Below are 16,674 nucleotides of genomic sequence, written 5' to 3' on the forward strand. Positions count from 1 at the left end.
AGACTTTCCTTTGTTGTATGAAAACTGCATAGTATTCACATGGTATTGGAAAGCCTAAGTAATTTAAGATGATTTAAAGTGTATGAGAAAATGATGTAGATTATGTGCAAATACAGTGTAATTTTATATGAAAGACTTGGTCATCTATGGATTTTGCTATCTATAGGTAGGTTCTGGAACCAATCACCCATGAATACTGAGAGACTGTGTCTTAGAGTTTATGGATTTTCTCTTTTAATTTTTTTGTTGTAATTATTTTTGAGCCAAAGTCTCCTGTACTTCAGGCTGACCTTCAACTCTCAATCCTCCTGCCTCTGCCTCCTAATTGCTGGGAATACAAGCATGTACCACTGTGCTCATCTTTCTCTTTTTTAATTAGTCATTATAATTGTATGTATTTATGAGGTACAGTATGATAAGTTGATTATAGATACAATGTGTTAAGATATTTTCTATAAATCAAATGGAACATATCAGATTAACTGATGTTTAAATTCACTTTTCTTATTTTCTTAGATATCTTCTCACTATGTAGCTGTGGCTCTCTTGGAGCTCACTCTGTAGACCAGGCTGGCCTTGAACACATAGAAATCCACCTGCCTCTGCTTCTGAGTGCTGGGATTAAAGGCATACTAAATTTATCTTCCCGTTATTGTATACCGTAGTGAGAAGTGGATGACCAGCCTCCCTTCCTATGATTTAAAATGTTTTCTAATGGCAAATTGAGATCCCCAAATTATTTTTCTGTGGTCAATTTTGAATTATAGTTTGTCATGGATGATGGAGCCCAGGAGAGTTAATAGTATTTAATAGTAGCTTGATAAACCTTTGATCTTCTGCAGAGTACCATCTGAGATCTTAGAGAACCCTTCTGTTTGTGGAATGTGCTGGACTAGTGGTTTTCATCCCCCCCGGGAATTCACCACACAGGAGTCAACTGGACAATGCCCAGGATTTTTTTTTCCAGATGCACTTCCTGGAATCTTGTCACTAGAGGCCAGGGATGTTGCTTAAATATCCTAGAACTCATAGGGCAGCAACCCCAGCATAAATGTGTCCAGCTTGAAGTCTCAGTAATGCCAAGGTTGATGTAATTTCCTCTGCAAACACAGGAACACATCATTTCAGAAGAGGAAAGGACAATAGCAGTGTGTTCATGTGACCCTCTAGAGTACTCGGCTGAGTTCATTTGATCAGACTTCAAAGTGGCTAGTTCCTGCCTACCAAACTGAATAATTAGAATAACAGCTTGTGTTTATGATACTGTTCCAGGTACTTGCATACATTACATATTTCTCTTACTTGGAAAACGAGGAACAAGGTTCGGAGAGGTAAAATAAGTTGCCCAGGGTCTCACTGCTGATTAACCTCAGAAGTAGAGATGAAAATCTTCTGAAGTTCACAGTCTCCCTTGTGGTGGGAACCATTCAAAAAATCTTAAGTAACAAAATTTTAAATGCTATACAAGTTCATTAGTACATATAGACTCTCATTTGCAAGTTTTTTTATAATAAAAATATAGTATTGAGAAAATTGAAAATTACTTTATGTCCTAAGTACCATTGAACTTGCTTGAAATTAATTAAAACCAGGAATGATAAATTTGGCCAGGCTTGGAGTAAGTAGCAAGGGAAGAGGAAAAAGGGGAACCAACATTAATTCTTTTGATTGCATTTCAGAAATTATGATAGTTGTATTGGCACTCATGATCTGATTTACTCCTCTTAGTTCTACAGATTCGTGAAGATGTACATTTTATAGATAAGAGTCTGAGACTGGGGGCAGGCATGGTGGTGCATTCCTTTAATCCCAGCACTTGGAAGGCAGAGGCAGGTAGAACTCTGAATTCCAGGCCAGCCTGGTCAACCCTACATGGAGAAACCCTGTGTTGAAAACAACCAAAAAACACAACAACAACAACAAAAGAGTTCAAGACTGCAGCACTGAGAAGTGACAGAGGTGGGATTTGAGTTGCAGTTCCATGGCTAAGCCACTGTCCCTGTCATAATGTTGGTGGTAAGTTGGGGTACCTGGTAGAGAGAGAGGAGAGTAAGTAGATGTTGGGTAGAAAGTCATTTTAGAGGTAGTGTGTGTTGCCAATGGATTTTACTCCACTGAGGTTGAAACTAAGGGGGTGAATATCTGCTCTCTCTTCAACTGATGAGAATTGAATTCAATATGGAATTTGTAACCCCAAAAGACTGCAGTATTTATTTTGGAGAACTTTATTCCCTGGTTTACCTGAAAATTTCAAGGCAGTGCTTTTTTGATAGCCGCAAACCTGGGCATTATCTCCATTGGCATCCGTCCAGCAACTTGCCTTTCCCTTCATTAGAACTGCCTTAGAGAACTCACTAATGACAGCATCCTGTCTTCTCTTTTTATACTGAATATTTACACTTGTTATGGAAGTTGTTTTTATAGTAAACATCAGATTCATACTTGTGTTTTCCATTTGGGGGTATTTTGTTTTGACAGCTAAATATCTTAACTTTGATGTACTTTGTTTTAGAGCATAAAATGAGAAGACATTTTTTTTAATTTAAATAATTTTTATTTTACAATACTATTCAGTTCTACATAATAGCCACAGATTCCCTTGTTCTCTCCCTTCCTGCCCCCCTCCCCTTCCCCCCAGCCCACCCCCCATTCCCACCTCCTCCAGATCAAGGTCTCCCCAGAGGACTGGGATCGACCTGATAGACTCAGTCCAGGCAGGTCCAGTCCCCTCCTCCCAGACTGAGCCAAGCATCCCTGCATAAGTCCCAGGTTTAAAACAGCCAACTCATGCAACGAGCCCAGGACCTGGTACCACTGCCTAGATGCCTCCCAAACAGATCAAGCCAATCGACTGTCTCACCTATTCAGAGGGCCTGATCCAGTTGGAGGCCCCTCAGCCTTTGGTTCATAGTTCATGTGTTTCCATTCATTTGGTTATTTGTCCCTGTGCTTTATCCAACCTTGGTTTCAACAATTCTCGCTCATATAAACCCTCCTCTTTCTCACTAATTATTTTTTAAAAGCCCAAGAAAAATAATATTTTTCCATATTTTGTATGGAAAATGTGTGTGTGTGTGTGTGTGTGTGTGTGTGTGTGTGCGCGCGCGCGCGCGCACAGGCAGAAAAAGGTCATCACATTTCACTTCATTAAGTTGGAAAGGAATTTTAACCATGATTCTCCAGGGCCAGGGTGCTGGAAAAAAGAACTTTTATTTAGACAAAATGCATGTTTTGATTTCCACACAGGACTGTCAGCCATAGATTGTGATTATGATTAAATGTCCTGCTTCTGACCACAGCAGCCAGCCAAGTGCTGATCATCCACTGCGTGCAGGCATGCCTGGGGATACTGCCCAGTTTTCTCCCCACCTCAGTGACTGTGCTTTATTTTAGTCTTCTCTGTGTGCGGTATGGAAACTGGCCTCGTGCATGTGAGGGTAGTGAGCTGCCACTGACCTGCGTTCTCCAGACTCAGCCCACTAATTTCCGATAGACAGGAGACCTGGGGAAACTTGTAGGAATGCACAGTCCTTTCTGTCAATCAGCGTTTTCAATAAGATCAGGGCTTCTCTGTTGTAGGCAGATGGAGAAAACACAGAAGGGCTTTGAGAAGGAACCGAAAAGCACATATGATCTGCCATCTAGAAGTTAGTGACAGTGTTTTGTGCTGCTTCTGAAAATGCAGTCCAGTTTTCACGGTGGACTCAAGGCTGTTGCAGAGTTGCTAACTTAAAAATACTCCCGGGTTTGGTAAGCCCTCAGAAGACTATCTGAGTTCCATAGGTAGCCAGTCTCGGTCATACTGCAGGTGGAGGGGGAAGCTGCTGGGAGTCGGAGTTGCACTCTGGTCTGCTCCTGTCTGCAGTGTAAAAAAGGTAAGAATGACTCGTGCACGTTTCTCTTCCTTCCATTTGATGAGTAGATTTCAATATCAGAAACTCATCCCTCCCTCCATTTTACAGATGAGGAAACTGAGGCTCAGGTAAGAGAAGAATTCTGACTTGGGTTCCTTCTTTTTTTCTAATTTGAGTTAAGCTTTTTGGTGGCCTGTCCCTCAACACATCAAGTTTGGGGGCAGATGAGATAGCTTAGTTGGTAGTGGGTGGCTGGGCAAGTTCAAGGGCCTGATCTGAGTCTCCAGTGAAACATGCTTACAATCCCAGCTCCCAGGAGGTGCTTGTAGCCTCTGCCCTAGAGAAAAAATCCCAGGGGGGATCCGAGGGCCTCACTGGCCTGCCGGCCAGCCTAGCCTGCCTGGCTAGATCAAAGCATGTCAAATATGCCAGTAAATGTAAAAATGAAAGGCAACTTTAAGTCACTTTGGACGTGGTAGCCCAGGAGACCATAATTAAGGCTTCTCTATGAAGAAAGTTTTTCCTTTATAAAATGAGATACCTGTTCAGATTGCGGGAGATTTGAAATTTTGTCTGTTTTGGATCCAGGCAGGAAATTAAGTTATGGTAGATTCTGGCAGTATAGCCATTAATGCATACATGTAGATGATACATATGCGCACATACATTTTATTTTAATCTGACTCTCAATAAGTTCCTAGGGGTGGTCCTGGAAAGAGGGTTCAGTGGTTAAGAACATTTGCTACTCTTGTAGAGAACCTGGGTTTAATTCCAAGGACCCACATGGTGGCTCATAACTGTCTATGACTGCAGCCCCAGGAGATTGGATGCCCTCTTCTGGCCTCCTCAAGCATAGGCACTTATGTAGTACACATACATCGAGGTGAAAAAATCATACATAAAATATGAATAAATAAATCTTAACAAAAATATGTTCTTGGGTTTGGAGAGATGGCTCAGCAGTTAAGAATACTTGGAGTTCTTCTAGTAGATCCGGGTTCAATTCCTGGCACCCACATCAGGCAGGTGGCTCACAGCTGCCTGTAACTCCAGCTCCAGGGATCCACCATGCTCCTCTGGCATCTATGGGCTGCTTTAGTCAACATACACACACACACACACACACACACACACACACACACACACACACACACAATGAATCTGTATTTTTAAATATTTACGGTTCCTCCCTTTCCCCCTGGATGAAGACATTCCTTTGTGAGCTGTGTGGGTCCCCCTTTCTCTGGATGGCCACTGCCTGTCTTTTTACCCTCAGAGCAAATTTTGTCAGGCCGTCTCACTGTGCCTGCCCACTTCCCTTTCCTCACAATCATCCCTGGAGCACATTTTCCAGCCACTACATCCGCCTTCTCTTATCCATATTTGCCACTGTTGTAGTTATACTAGCTCAGCTGGGCTAGGTCAGTTTCTCCACTATAGATGATTTCCAGAGTAGAGGGGAGGTGAGAAGATGCAGTGTTACTCAACACAGAAATGCCATTGATAGAATAGACCGAACCAAGTATGGGGAGATTGCATGGGCTCTATACATGTCAACTTGTGAATGCAAAGTGATTTTCCTTTATAGCTAGGGTACCAGCACATGGAAAAGGGTGTGTAACGATGCATATGGATACTTTCTGCTGAGGGATATGAGTGGAACAAAGGATAAAATTGTCCCTTTTACTAGGGGTGTATTTTCAGATAGCCTTTGCTCTTGTTCATCACTGTGCCTGATAGGGAATATGGTGCATCACCAGCAAGTGACTAGCTCCTTGTAGGTTTCAAAAGTCCAATGACTCTGTCCTCTGAGAATGGTTTTTCCTTCCAATTTCAGCTACTGAGACATACTGTCTTTTGAATATGATAGATAATATGGACACAGAGGAATCACATAGACTTTAAAAATGCAGTACAACTTTTCAAAGGGAGCAATCGTAAGTCTTCTTGGTCATACCTTCACTACTTGTCAAAGCTGTGTTTTATTTGAGCACATAAAATGTGGCATATGTATGCTAAGATACGGATGTTCCTGAGACATTCTAATAAAAGGAATTTGTAGTATCCATGAGATTATATTTTTTATTTATTTATTTTTTTGAGACAAGTTCTCACTATGAAGTCCAGGCTGGCCTTGGATTCCTCTTGCCTCAATTTCCCTATTGTTAGAAATTTGGCCATGAACTATTGTACCTGGAGACACACGGTTTTTAATTTATATTTTCTTACTAAAAAAAAAAAAAAAAAGATAGCTGATAACTCTGTGCTTGAATAGTTAGGAAATCTTGTGACTCACTTCAGTTTTAGAGTATGGTTAAGGCTGTTGGTTCCTGTTCAGTTTGAAATGTCTGATTTGTTAGGAAGACTTCAAGGGTTGGCTTTTCAGTGAACTATGGCAGGTCTAGTTTTCTGCACCATCCCTGTTTGTGAAGCCGATTGCTAGCATCTGCCTGTACTCAGTTATCTTCACTTTCATGTGAATTTCTCTCCAGGCTTGCCAGAAACTAAGATACCTGGGGCGTGGCAGGGAGAAAGTGGGAGAGGGAGGAAAATAGGGGGGGAGAGAGAGAGAGAGAAACTATAAAGTTGATGATTTTGAATGAACAAAATGCATGCTCATCGACAACTTATAAACAAACAACACGACAAAAAGCATACCCTGTAAAAGATTGAGACTCTGAGAGGAAGAACTGAGAAGGAATTTTCCAGTGTAGCAAATATATCACACTGAGGAAAGAAGCTATGATGGGTGTGTTGGTGTACACCTGTAATCCCAGCACTTGAGAGGTGGAGGCAGAAGGGGTATGGGTTTGAGGCCAGCGTAGGGTACACAGGAAGACCCAGTCTCAAAAAGCCCAAATCTAGAAAAGAAGAGAAGAAATGTAGCCCCCAAATGCCAACAAGGTGCTGCCAGCTTGTGCCTGCATCCGGAGAGAAAGCAGCTGCCTTTCTAAATGCCTACTGGATGGATGGCGCATCGTTTATACACAACAAATGAGAGCCATTTAAGAGCTCGAATTTGATGAGTTGTGACAACCATATGTATATACCAGGAAATGACTCTTAAAGTTGGGCTATGCATTTTTCTCACACACACACACACACACACACACACACACACACACACACACACATTTTCCTGTGCCCCTTGCTCCTACTGATGTGCTTTTGTGTGAAAAACCCTTTCCAAATTAGCTTTAGAAGTTTGTGGATCTTCCTCTATACAAAAACTGGATTATGTTTCCGGTGCAGTCTTGTCCTCTGTATTTAAAGCAAAGTAATGTTACAGAGGAATCCTGGGTGTGGCTTTTCTCAGACACGTTCCTGATTACCTCCCAGGAAACTATTTAGTAAATAGTTTCATTGCATATTTGGGCAGAAGGCAGATTACAGCCAAGAGAGCAGTAATTGTATAAATAGAAGGGCCGTGTATATTCTTACATAGTTTTCCCAGAAAGTCAAATGCTCACGAACAGAAAAAGTGAGCTGGGACTTTTTCTCTGGGACAGTGAGAATGCATTTGCCTTAGAGTCACAAAGCTACCAGTTCAATTCCCAGTCCTGCCAAACAAACAAACAAAAACAAACAGGAAATCCAGGAAATGCAACAATTGAATTTTTGCCTCAAACTTATTCATGAAACAAAAAATGAAAAAAGAGAATAAAAGATATTTATATATGGTTATGTTACTAAAGATGGGTATATTTTTTGAGAAATTTGTCAGGACACTTTACTACTATACAAACATCAGAATATACTTGTACAAACCTAGATGATATGGCCTCCTAAACATCAACAGAGCTCTAATTTGATGAGTTGTGACAAACATATATACCCAGGAGACACACACACACACACACAGAGTACAGAAAAATTCACAGTCCCAGGGTTTTTTTCTCAGCTCAGGTATAATCAGGATAGGAATACATAGAGCATGGCATTGACTGAAATGTTAAGTGGCACATGATTGTACATCTGTATCTTCAGGTACACAGAGACACATACAGTCATCTTATAGGAATAACCTACGAGCCTTCCAGTAGATTTGGGGCTGATTTGGGGCTTTCTGTGATTAGCCTCCATACCCTGTTTACACATTTATGTGTAGAACAGGCTTTTGGTATATCCAGTCTTTTCTCCTCTGCCTTATCGAATTAAACAAATAATTATTGGAAGAAGTTGGGGCTGCTGTAGTCAAGTGCAATTCATCCCTGACTGTCAGAAAACTTCAAAAGTCAGGAAGTGTTGTTGCTGCCACTCTGTTGATTGCTGTGACCCTGGTCTGTACCCACTCCCCTGCCACTCCTGCTGTGCCCTGTGGCTGCCCTCTCTCACTTCCTTCCTGGTTTTCTCTTTATGTGTCTTTCCTGTTTCCTCATGCTATTTCTTATGCACTGTCTTAAAAAAGCCATTTTCATAAATGTCTCCAGACTGAGTAGACACCAAGCAGGAATTCTAGCATCTTTGGGGCTGTGTTTCCGATTTTTCATTTTGGGATCCAGTAAAACTTTCAGACTCGTTTCAAGTTTGGAGCCACACTGGAGGTTGTAGAGTTGTGAAAGCTGGCATTCAGAAAACTAAAACAGTCTGTTTCCTGCACTAAGTTACAAGAGTTTGGGAACAATGAATCAATAAAACTAAAGAAAGAATTTATGATATTCCTGTGATGCGTCCTTTAACAATGCTTAAGCAGTTCAGTGCTCTTGAGGTAGAGGTACTTATTCTTCAGAGTGTACCAAAAAGATATTATTCCCCTTCCACATTTGTCAAAGCCTGCAAAATGCATGGCACAGAGCATGGACCCTCGTCCAAATTATAGTCACTAAGATAGGTTTTAGTTCATAATAATGTATTAATATTGTTCCGTCAGTGTGGCAGATGTACCACACCAGTGGAAGATGTTGAACGTTCAGTTCCAGGACCCTATCCTAGAATGCAATACAATACCCAAGTCCCTTATATAAAGTGGAGTATATGAGTATACACATGCATATGAGTTATGTGTATCCTTCTGTGTATTTTAAGCCCTCTTTATATTCTTCACAATACCTAAGGTAATATAAATGCTGTGTACCTATTGCTATATTGTTTAGAATAATTACAAGAGAAAAATCTACATACTCCACATACATGTAATATTCTATTCTGAATATTTTCCATGCCAAGTTGGTTGAATCTGCTCATGTGCAACCTGTGGATAGGGAGGTATCAGCTTTAGCCGGAAGGACTGGGGAGGAAAATGGTAATAGCTACAGGGCAGGTATGTGACAGCATCTTGTTCTCTTGATGTTTACTCACTTGCTTCTTGCCATCTTTTGACAGCTCTTAGTTTCTCCTTCCCTTTGTTTCCTTTTTATCCTCGTGTGGTTATTTGGAGATTGTCTGCTAAAGAACAAGGAGGGCCCCGCATGAAAAAAAGATTGGCTGACATACCAAAGCTACCAGTGTATTGCACTTTAGAATTTTCTAGCACTCAGAACTGTATTGCTGTAGCAGTTTCTTCAGAATAAAATGGTAGGCACTTTGTAAATGTCTTCTGGCATGGCATTCGAAAGCAGAATTGTCACCTGTAAACTTAGTTATCATCCCTGCCATGTTCCAGACCCCATACATTTTCTTTATGTGTTTGTCATGGTTCCTGTAGCAGATAATGGCAGCACACATGTGGATATGATGTGCTCTGTGGCTGATTGATTATAGTGGAGCTGCATGTTTGCCAGTATGCACTTGCCAGCCTCAGCTTCTGACACATGGGGCTGAGTACATCATAGAGCGGAACCGACAAGTGCTTAGTCAACGCTCACTCTAAACACAGCCACATAGGTGTGCTGCATATTATGGTGAAGAGGAAAGTCAGTCTCTCCAAGCAAGGAATGGTCATTATAATTGGAGATGCTCTTAGCAGTGCAGCAAATTCGTGCCTGAAAGAGTATTGAGCTGGGCAGGGCAGAGAGTGGGGAGAGGCAGGAATTTTGAACCCTACCCAGAGGATCATTTGATTCTCTGAGAAAATGATTTCTCCACTTAGGCTTCAGTTTATAAAAAGACAGTTTCACTGGATCGTCTTAAGACATTTGTGGATATTTCAGAAGATGCTACATTTTCTTTTGTCTAAATGAGATGTACAAGGTTAAACACTCCTAAATGCTCTGGTATTGGGACATTTCATATTTCAGATTACGGATTTATAAGTGGTGAAGTCTACACAAATACTCTAAAATCTTGGCAAAAAAACTAAATCTGAAATACTAGTAATTTTAAGGTTTCAAGGGAGGGGCTGGGTGTGGTGGTGCATGCCTTTTCATCCCAGCACTCAGGGCAGAGGTTGGCAGATCTACCTCTGGTCTACATAGTGAGTTCCAGGGCAGCCAAAGCTACATTGGCAAGACCCTATCTCAGAAAACAACAATAGCAACAACAAAAACATACAGATTTCAGGGAAGGGATGCTTAACCTATAGATAGACTTACTATTTGTTTTACGGTACATCTATTTATATCATATAATTATACTCATCATGACTACACATCAGTGCTTCTACCTTGGATGTGGGGTCCTTGGACCCAGAGCATAAAGCATCAGATATTCTAAGTCCTAGAAGCTTGTTAGAAATTCAGGTTCATGAGCTCTACCCAAGCTGACTGAATCAGGAGTGCTGGGGGATGGGGCCTCGCGCGCCCCCCCCCCCCCCCCCCGTGTTAGAACAAGGACCCCCGTCGGGTCATTCTGATACCTACCAAAGTGTGACAGCCACAAGCTATACAGACTTGGGGCAGTGACTCTCAGCTTTGGGAATCTTTGTTGGGGGAAGGGTACTGGATTATTCTGTATTGCTATAGCAGAATACCCAAGACTGGGGGTGACTTAAAAAGAACACATTTATTTCTCACTCTTCTAGAGGCTGAGTAGTTCATAATGAAGTAGTTCATATTGGTGAATACTGCTTACAGTTGACAGCATGACTTCTTGATGCTGCATCTTCTGGAATGAAGGGATGATGTATCTTCACATGAAGCAGGGTGGAAGGCCTAGAGATGAACTCTGTCAGCCATTTTGTAAGGGAACCAAACTTTACTCACCAGGGTTTCCCCCTCCTTATGTCACCTCAAGACCTTACCTCTTAATGTTGTCTTGTTACTTACACTTAAAAATAGATTTCAGAGAATATGGAAATATTCCCGTTCTTGCACCAAGGACGGTCAGGAAAGCTGGTAGAGGAGAGAGAGGAAGGGAAGGCCGCAGGTGGGAGGGGTTCCTTGACTGTGGTGCAGTCTGAAGAGGTCCTCAAGCCCCCAGAGGTAGTCCTGCTTTGACAGTGTTGCCCTGCAGCTGCTAAATAGGAAGCCCCTAGGGGGAAAGGCAGAAAGGCCGGAGGGCTTACCACAAAAGCAGTGCAACTGCATTGGGAAGGGCCTCAGTTTCTTTCCAGGAGGGAGGAGCCTCCGTGTTCTAATCCCTTAAAGCAGTGCTTTTTAACCTGAGGGTAGGGACCCCTTTGGGGGTCATAGATCATATATATATATATATATATACACACACACACACACACACACACACACACACACACACACACACACACACACATATACACAGTAGTGAATTATAGTTATGAAGTAGCAACAAAATAATTTTATGGTTGGGGGTCACTACAACATGAGGAACTGTATTAAAGGGTCACAGCAAGTAATAAATGTCACACTGGTTATTAAGTTTCAACACCTGAGTTTTGGAGGGGGCACATTCAGAGCATAACAGTACCCATATATATCACTGGTCTCTGGCTCCCCCAAGTGCAGCCAGTTTTGAGAGGCGTTGGTTTAGATGGAAGATGCACCTGTGTGTTCCTTAGTGGCCTAGAACTCTCGAGGTAATGAGGCAGCCAAAGATAGGGCCGCGGACAGGAGGCCAGCGTCCCAGTGAAAGGACTTGTATTCCATGGCGAACACCTTGGCTCCTACGTCAGACATAGAAGGAGGTTTATTTAGAGAAAGGGTGCAAAACGTCTTTCTTTTTTTAAATCTTGATTTTTTTGAGACAGGGTTTCTCTGTGTAGCCCTGGCTGTCTTGGCACTCACTTTGTGGACCAGGGTGGCCTCAAACTCAGAGAACCGCCTGCCTCTGCCTCTGCCTCCCGAGTGCTAGGATTAAAGGTGTGTGCCACCACCCCCAGCTAGTATAAAATACTTGAGGTGATATATTGGAAAGATTATTCTGGTAGCTACATGAAGAAGAGATTACGCCCAACATTAAAAAGTTCAATAAGGAGCCAGAGAAATGGTTCAGAACCTGTGTTGCATTCCCAGCACCTACCTACATGGGGGTTCACAACCACCTGAGCTCCAGTTCCAGGGGCTCTGACAAGCTTCTTTAGCCTCCTTGGCAGCGGGTACACATGTGGTTCAGAGGCACACATGCAGGCAAAGCACCCAGACACATAAAACACACTTTGAAACATCTTCGGACAGTGGAGATGACGAGGAGGGAAAGGTCTGCACGTTCGTTCATGAAGAATGGGCACGGTTTAGGGGTGCTCATGGGGGGGGACCATCTTAGAGTAACTGTGGTGCTCCAGTGCGGCTGTCAGAATTGTCATGTGGACTCTACACAGTCCTGTCCTTCCCGCCTTCCATTTAGCTCTAGGTTGGGGAGTGGTCTACACAGAGTTAGATAAAAAAAGAAATTATATTTGCCTGAAAAGCTACCCATAGTCGTCATGTCAGAAGGGGAAAATGCTGTTTTCTTTTTAATATGAAAGAATGCTTGGAGTTGTGGGAAAGCTGTAAACTTGGCAATGACTAATTCAAGCCTCTCAGTCAATTAAGTGAATTTTTATTTTATCATTTGTTTTATTTGGGAGCAACAGTAATGGTAATTGAAAGAACATCAATCTTCTTATTTTTAAAACACAACAAAAATACCATTGAACATTAGGGCAAAGGACAAGAATGTGAAGGGCTTACCTTTGACTGTAGCAAATATTTGTCACTCCATTTTCCTTTCTGGATTTCACTATTTGACTCATGCTTTTGTATGCATTTTTTCTGAGTGTCTAATAGGTCTGGTTTCACATCTATTTTAAATGGCTCTTGAAATTTGTAAATATTATAAATATTTTAACATTTCAGTAAAAAGTAGACAAATATATATTCTTCTTCTCCCTTTTGGCCAAAGGTCTCTGAGACTTGTATCAAGCAATGGTCATAGAAAGAGCTTGGTCCTTAGCCTTGGACTTAGGAATGGCGAGATGTACTTTTCACTCTTTCACCTTTTGCTGCTTTAGAGGAAAGACACAGTGTATTAACTGGTTTGAAAAACTATCAAAACATGTTCACATCTATTCCAATGCAGTTTTAAAATGGCTCATTGCTCTAACTTGGGAAATCTGTGTACTTTGTAGTTTTTGAATGAAATGAAATCTGTAGAAAAATCTGGCCTGATTGCAACTTTAAATGTGTAGCGCATACAACAGATGCCTTTAAAGAAGAGAACGGATCTTTCCCCAAACTGTATAATGATGACGCTTATCTCCAAATTGTGAAGAAGCCTATGAGTGCTTAAATAAATGAGGGATTGAGGGGATAGCTCGGTGGAGAAAGTTCTGGCCACACTAGCATGATGACCCGAGTTCAGATCTCTAGAACCTTTGTAAAAAAAAAAAAAAAATCTATGCAAGGCTGCATGTCTGTAATAATCCCAGTGCTGTGGAGAATGGAGACAGGAGGATTTGGGGAGTTACTGACTCTCTCTGAGTTCAGAGAGAGACTGTGTCTCAAAGATTGAAGCAGAGAGTGACCAAGGAAGGCACCAAGTTTTAACTTCCCTGTACACGCTCACAAGTGAGTGTGCCTCCTCACATCCCCAACCAAAACAAAAGCTCGGTTCGACGGCGTGGGTGGTAAAATGGAGGTAGTACAGAGGAGATTAGCATGGTCATCCATGATGATGGTATGCACATTTGTAAAGTGCTCCATATTTCTAAAAACACTAAATAAATGTAAAAACTTGTATGTAATAAATGATTTTCCAGAGTACAAGAGTATATTATCAGATATTCTATATACTTAATCTTATTTTAATAATAAAACTTAGTGTTAACATTTATATGACTGAAAATATACTGTAAATTTTTTTCTTTTATTAAACTAATGTATTACTGAGTAGCTAGTTATGTTACAGGTCTTATGTTGAAATTATTAAAATAAGGCATCTTTTATCAAACCATTTATCTCAGTAAATTATTTTCAGTTCTTCTAGAGGAAAGGAGCCAGCAGACATTTCAGCTAGATTTATTATTGCATTTTATGGTAACATCAAATATATGTTTTGAATGGCACATATACTAGTGTTTCAGACTCACACATTAATACAAGTAGGGAAATAAGTAAAGTAGAGTTAATGGGAAGTCTGAGCCTATTGGTTACCATCACAAGTGTCTCTAATTAAGGGGATACTAAGAGTTCACCCCTCTTTGATTTCTTAGGTGGAACATAGTATCCTGAAGAATATGATTAAGGGATGGTTGCCATGACAATCACACCCAACGCATCTGAAAGGAAACAATGAATACATGGAGATCATCCGTTTTGATTGATTCAACTGGTCATTTAAGTTCATTTAAACAGCTGTTGTCTCTGCATTTTGTTTTTTCACATAATTCACTCAATTTATTAGTAACTTGGGGATCCTTTAAACTTGGCTGAAAGTTATGGTAGGGTCATCAGTGTCTATGATCAGAATACTTTCATCAAACCTGAAGTGTCTTAAATGCCTCAAAGATGAAAGAAATGTCTGGCTTATTCCAGAATAACAAAATGGCGTTTGTAATTTGACTTAGTAATTTGTCAGACTAGGGTAAGCTTGGCAGGATTTATTTGAAAGTGTAACTGACTCGACAGTATTTCAGTTTTTTAAGATTAATTTGCTGTCATCACATTTACTCAAGGTTTGGCTGTTCTGCTCTTCGTCTTTGTTTTGCATTATGTCTGCTCAAAGCCATGGTCCTGTTCTACGTAGTGAGAAGTGCACACATATAATGCCTACTGTGTCTATTCTCATAACCCCAGCTAGTGGCAAGTGGAACTAGGACAGAGAAGAAAGTGAGGGGAAGATGCAGATGCAGGCCAGGTCTCACTGTGAGTTTTCTCCGTGTTACTGATGGGAACTCTCAGTTTGGGCATAGAAGACGGCTCCATCAGGCTCAGCTGAACCCCAGTGTAGGAGCTTTGCCTCCTCAGTCCAACTCTTTCTCTCTTCTGCCCTCTGGAGGGTGCCAGGCAACATGAGATGCAAGGACTTCTGGAATGGATAGCCAGTAGCCTGGTCTGGTTATTAGAAGATTTTCAGCATCATCTGACTGGTAGTACCTCCCTACCGAGCAAGAAATTGTATAGGTAGCAAGAAGGCATTTGTAGGGCCAAGATCTTAGGAGGGAAGCTGACTCTTTTAAGTAGAGAACCAGATTCCCTTTTAGAAGAACCCAATATAAATTGTATCTATCTCCAGGAATAATCCGTTCTGGAAGGGTAAGATGAAATGGGATATTGAAACTAGAGTGTGAGGAGTTCAAGTTTGAAATTAAAGGTGGGTTGGGTCTAAAAGAATACATTTGGTGTGAAGTATTTGTAGGAACATAATAAATTGTTCTCCAAGTTGATCGCGTCTTAAGTGCTTGTGTGCGCTAAGAAGTGATGGCTGTGTATCTAATAATCTATATGTGTCATACTCGTTTGATTGTTTGCCTTTGTGAGGTTGGTTACCATTAGGAAATTCAGAAAGGTTGGGCGGCTAACAAGATAGAGCCAGTGTTTCACCTCAGCCTGTCCAAGTCTGGCAGCCTGTCTGTAAACAGCTGTGATACGCTGTATTCTTTCACAGCTGCATGAAAGGGTGTGGCACCTTCTAGAAACAGCAAGTTTCATGAGTGGAGTGTGGGCGAAAGATGAGATTTTTGTATAGACATGCCTTGCAGCCTAGCTAGAAGTAGGAAAGAAAGGTTTTTGTATCTGCCATCATAAAATATTAAAACAGAAAGGTAACATGAAATAAATAACAGTATTTTCTCTTGTGTAGGTGGGAAGAGGAGTAAAAGGTAGTCCTCTGAGTTCATTTTTGTTGTTGTTACTGTTTTCTTTTTCAAGACAGGGTTTCTCTGTGGAGCCTTGGCTGTCCTGGAACTCTCTCTGTAGACCAGGCAGGCTGGTCTCAAACTCAGAGACCTGCCTGCATCTGCCTTGAGTGATGGGATCAAAGGTGTGCACCTCCACTGCCTGGCCTGAGTTCACTTCTAAAGAACTCTCTTTGAATGTTAGCTCTTTACCACTGACACAGATTGGCCATGCTTTTGACTTGGCCAGCAAGAACCCTGTCCTTTCAGTTAACGGTGTGTTCATTTGGACTTCAGAATAGTTGTCCTTAACTATGACAGTCGTCATTAAGATCTCAAAAACAGGCAAATCTATAGATATCTATATCAGCATATAGAACTAACTGCACCAGCTCTTGTCTGGTACCCGCAAAAAATGAAATGTGTGGTCACTGCCTGTTGGATAATCAGCCTGGAAATGGTTGTGGAGGCAGAGGAGGGATTTCAGATCTGATAGCAACCCTTGCTTTATGTTTGTCCCATTGAAACTTCCTGAGAGCCTGTTCTGGGTGTGGGAACAAAACAGTTGGCTGCTGATTGTGGTGACACATTGTGGTGACACATACCTGTGATGCCAGCAGTGGGGGAGGTGGAAGCAGGGGGATCCTGAATTTGAGGCTAGTATGGATCACACAGTGAGATCCTTTCTCAAATAAACAAGACCCAACCAGGATCCTG

General features: G+C 41.5%; 1 protein-coding gene across 5 annotated transcripts in view; it reads left to right on the forward strand.

Moving 5' to 3' along the window:
• Window positions 1–16,674, forward strand: part of Fhl1 (four and a half LIM domains 1) — a 121,802-nt gene that overhangs the window by 62,073 nt on the left and 43,055 nt on the right. The window lies entirely within an intron of this gene.

Source organism: Peromyscus leucopus, chromosome X (assembly GCF_004664715.2).
Source record: "Peromyscus leucopus breed LL Stock chromosome X, UCI_PerLeu_2.1, whole genome shotgun sequence".
Classification (NCBI taxonomy): domain Eukaryota; kingdom Metazoa; phylum Chordata; class Mammalia; order Rodentia; family Cricetidae; genus Peromyscus; species Peromyscus leucopus.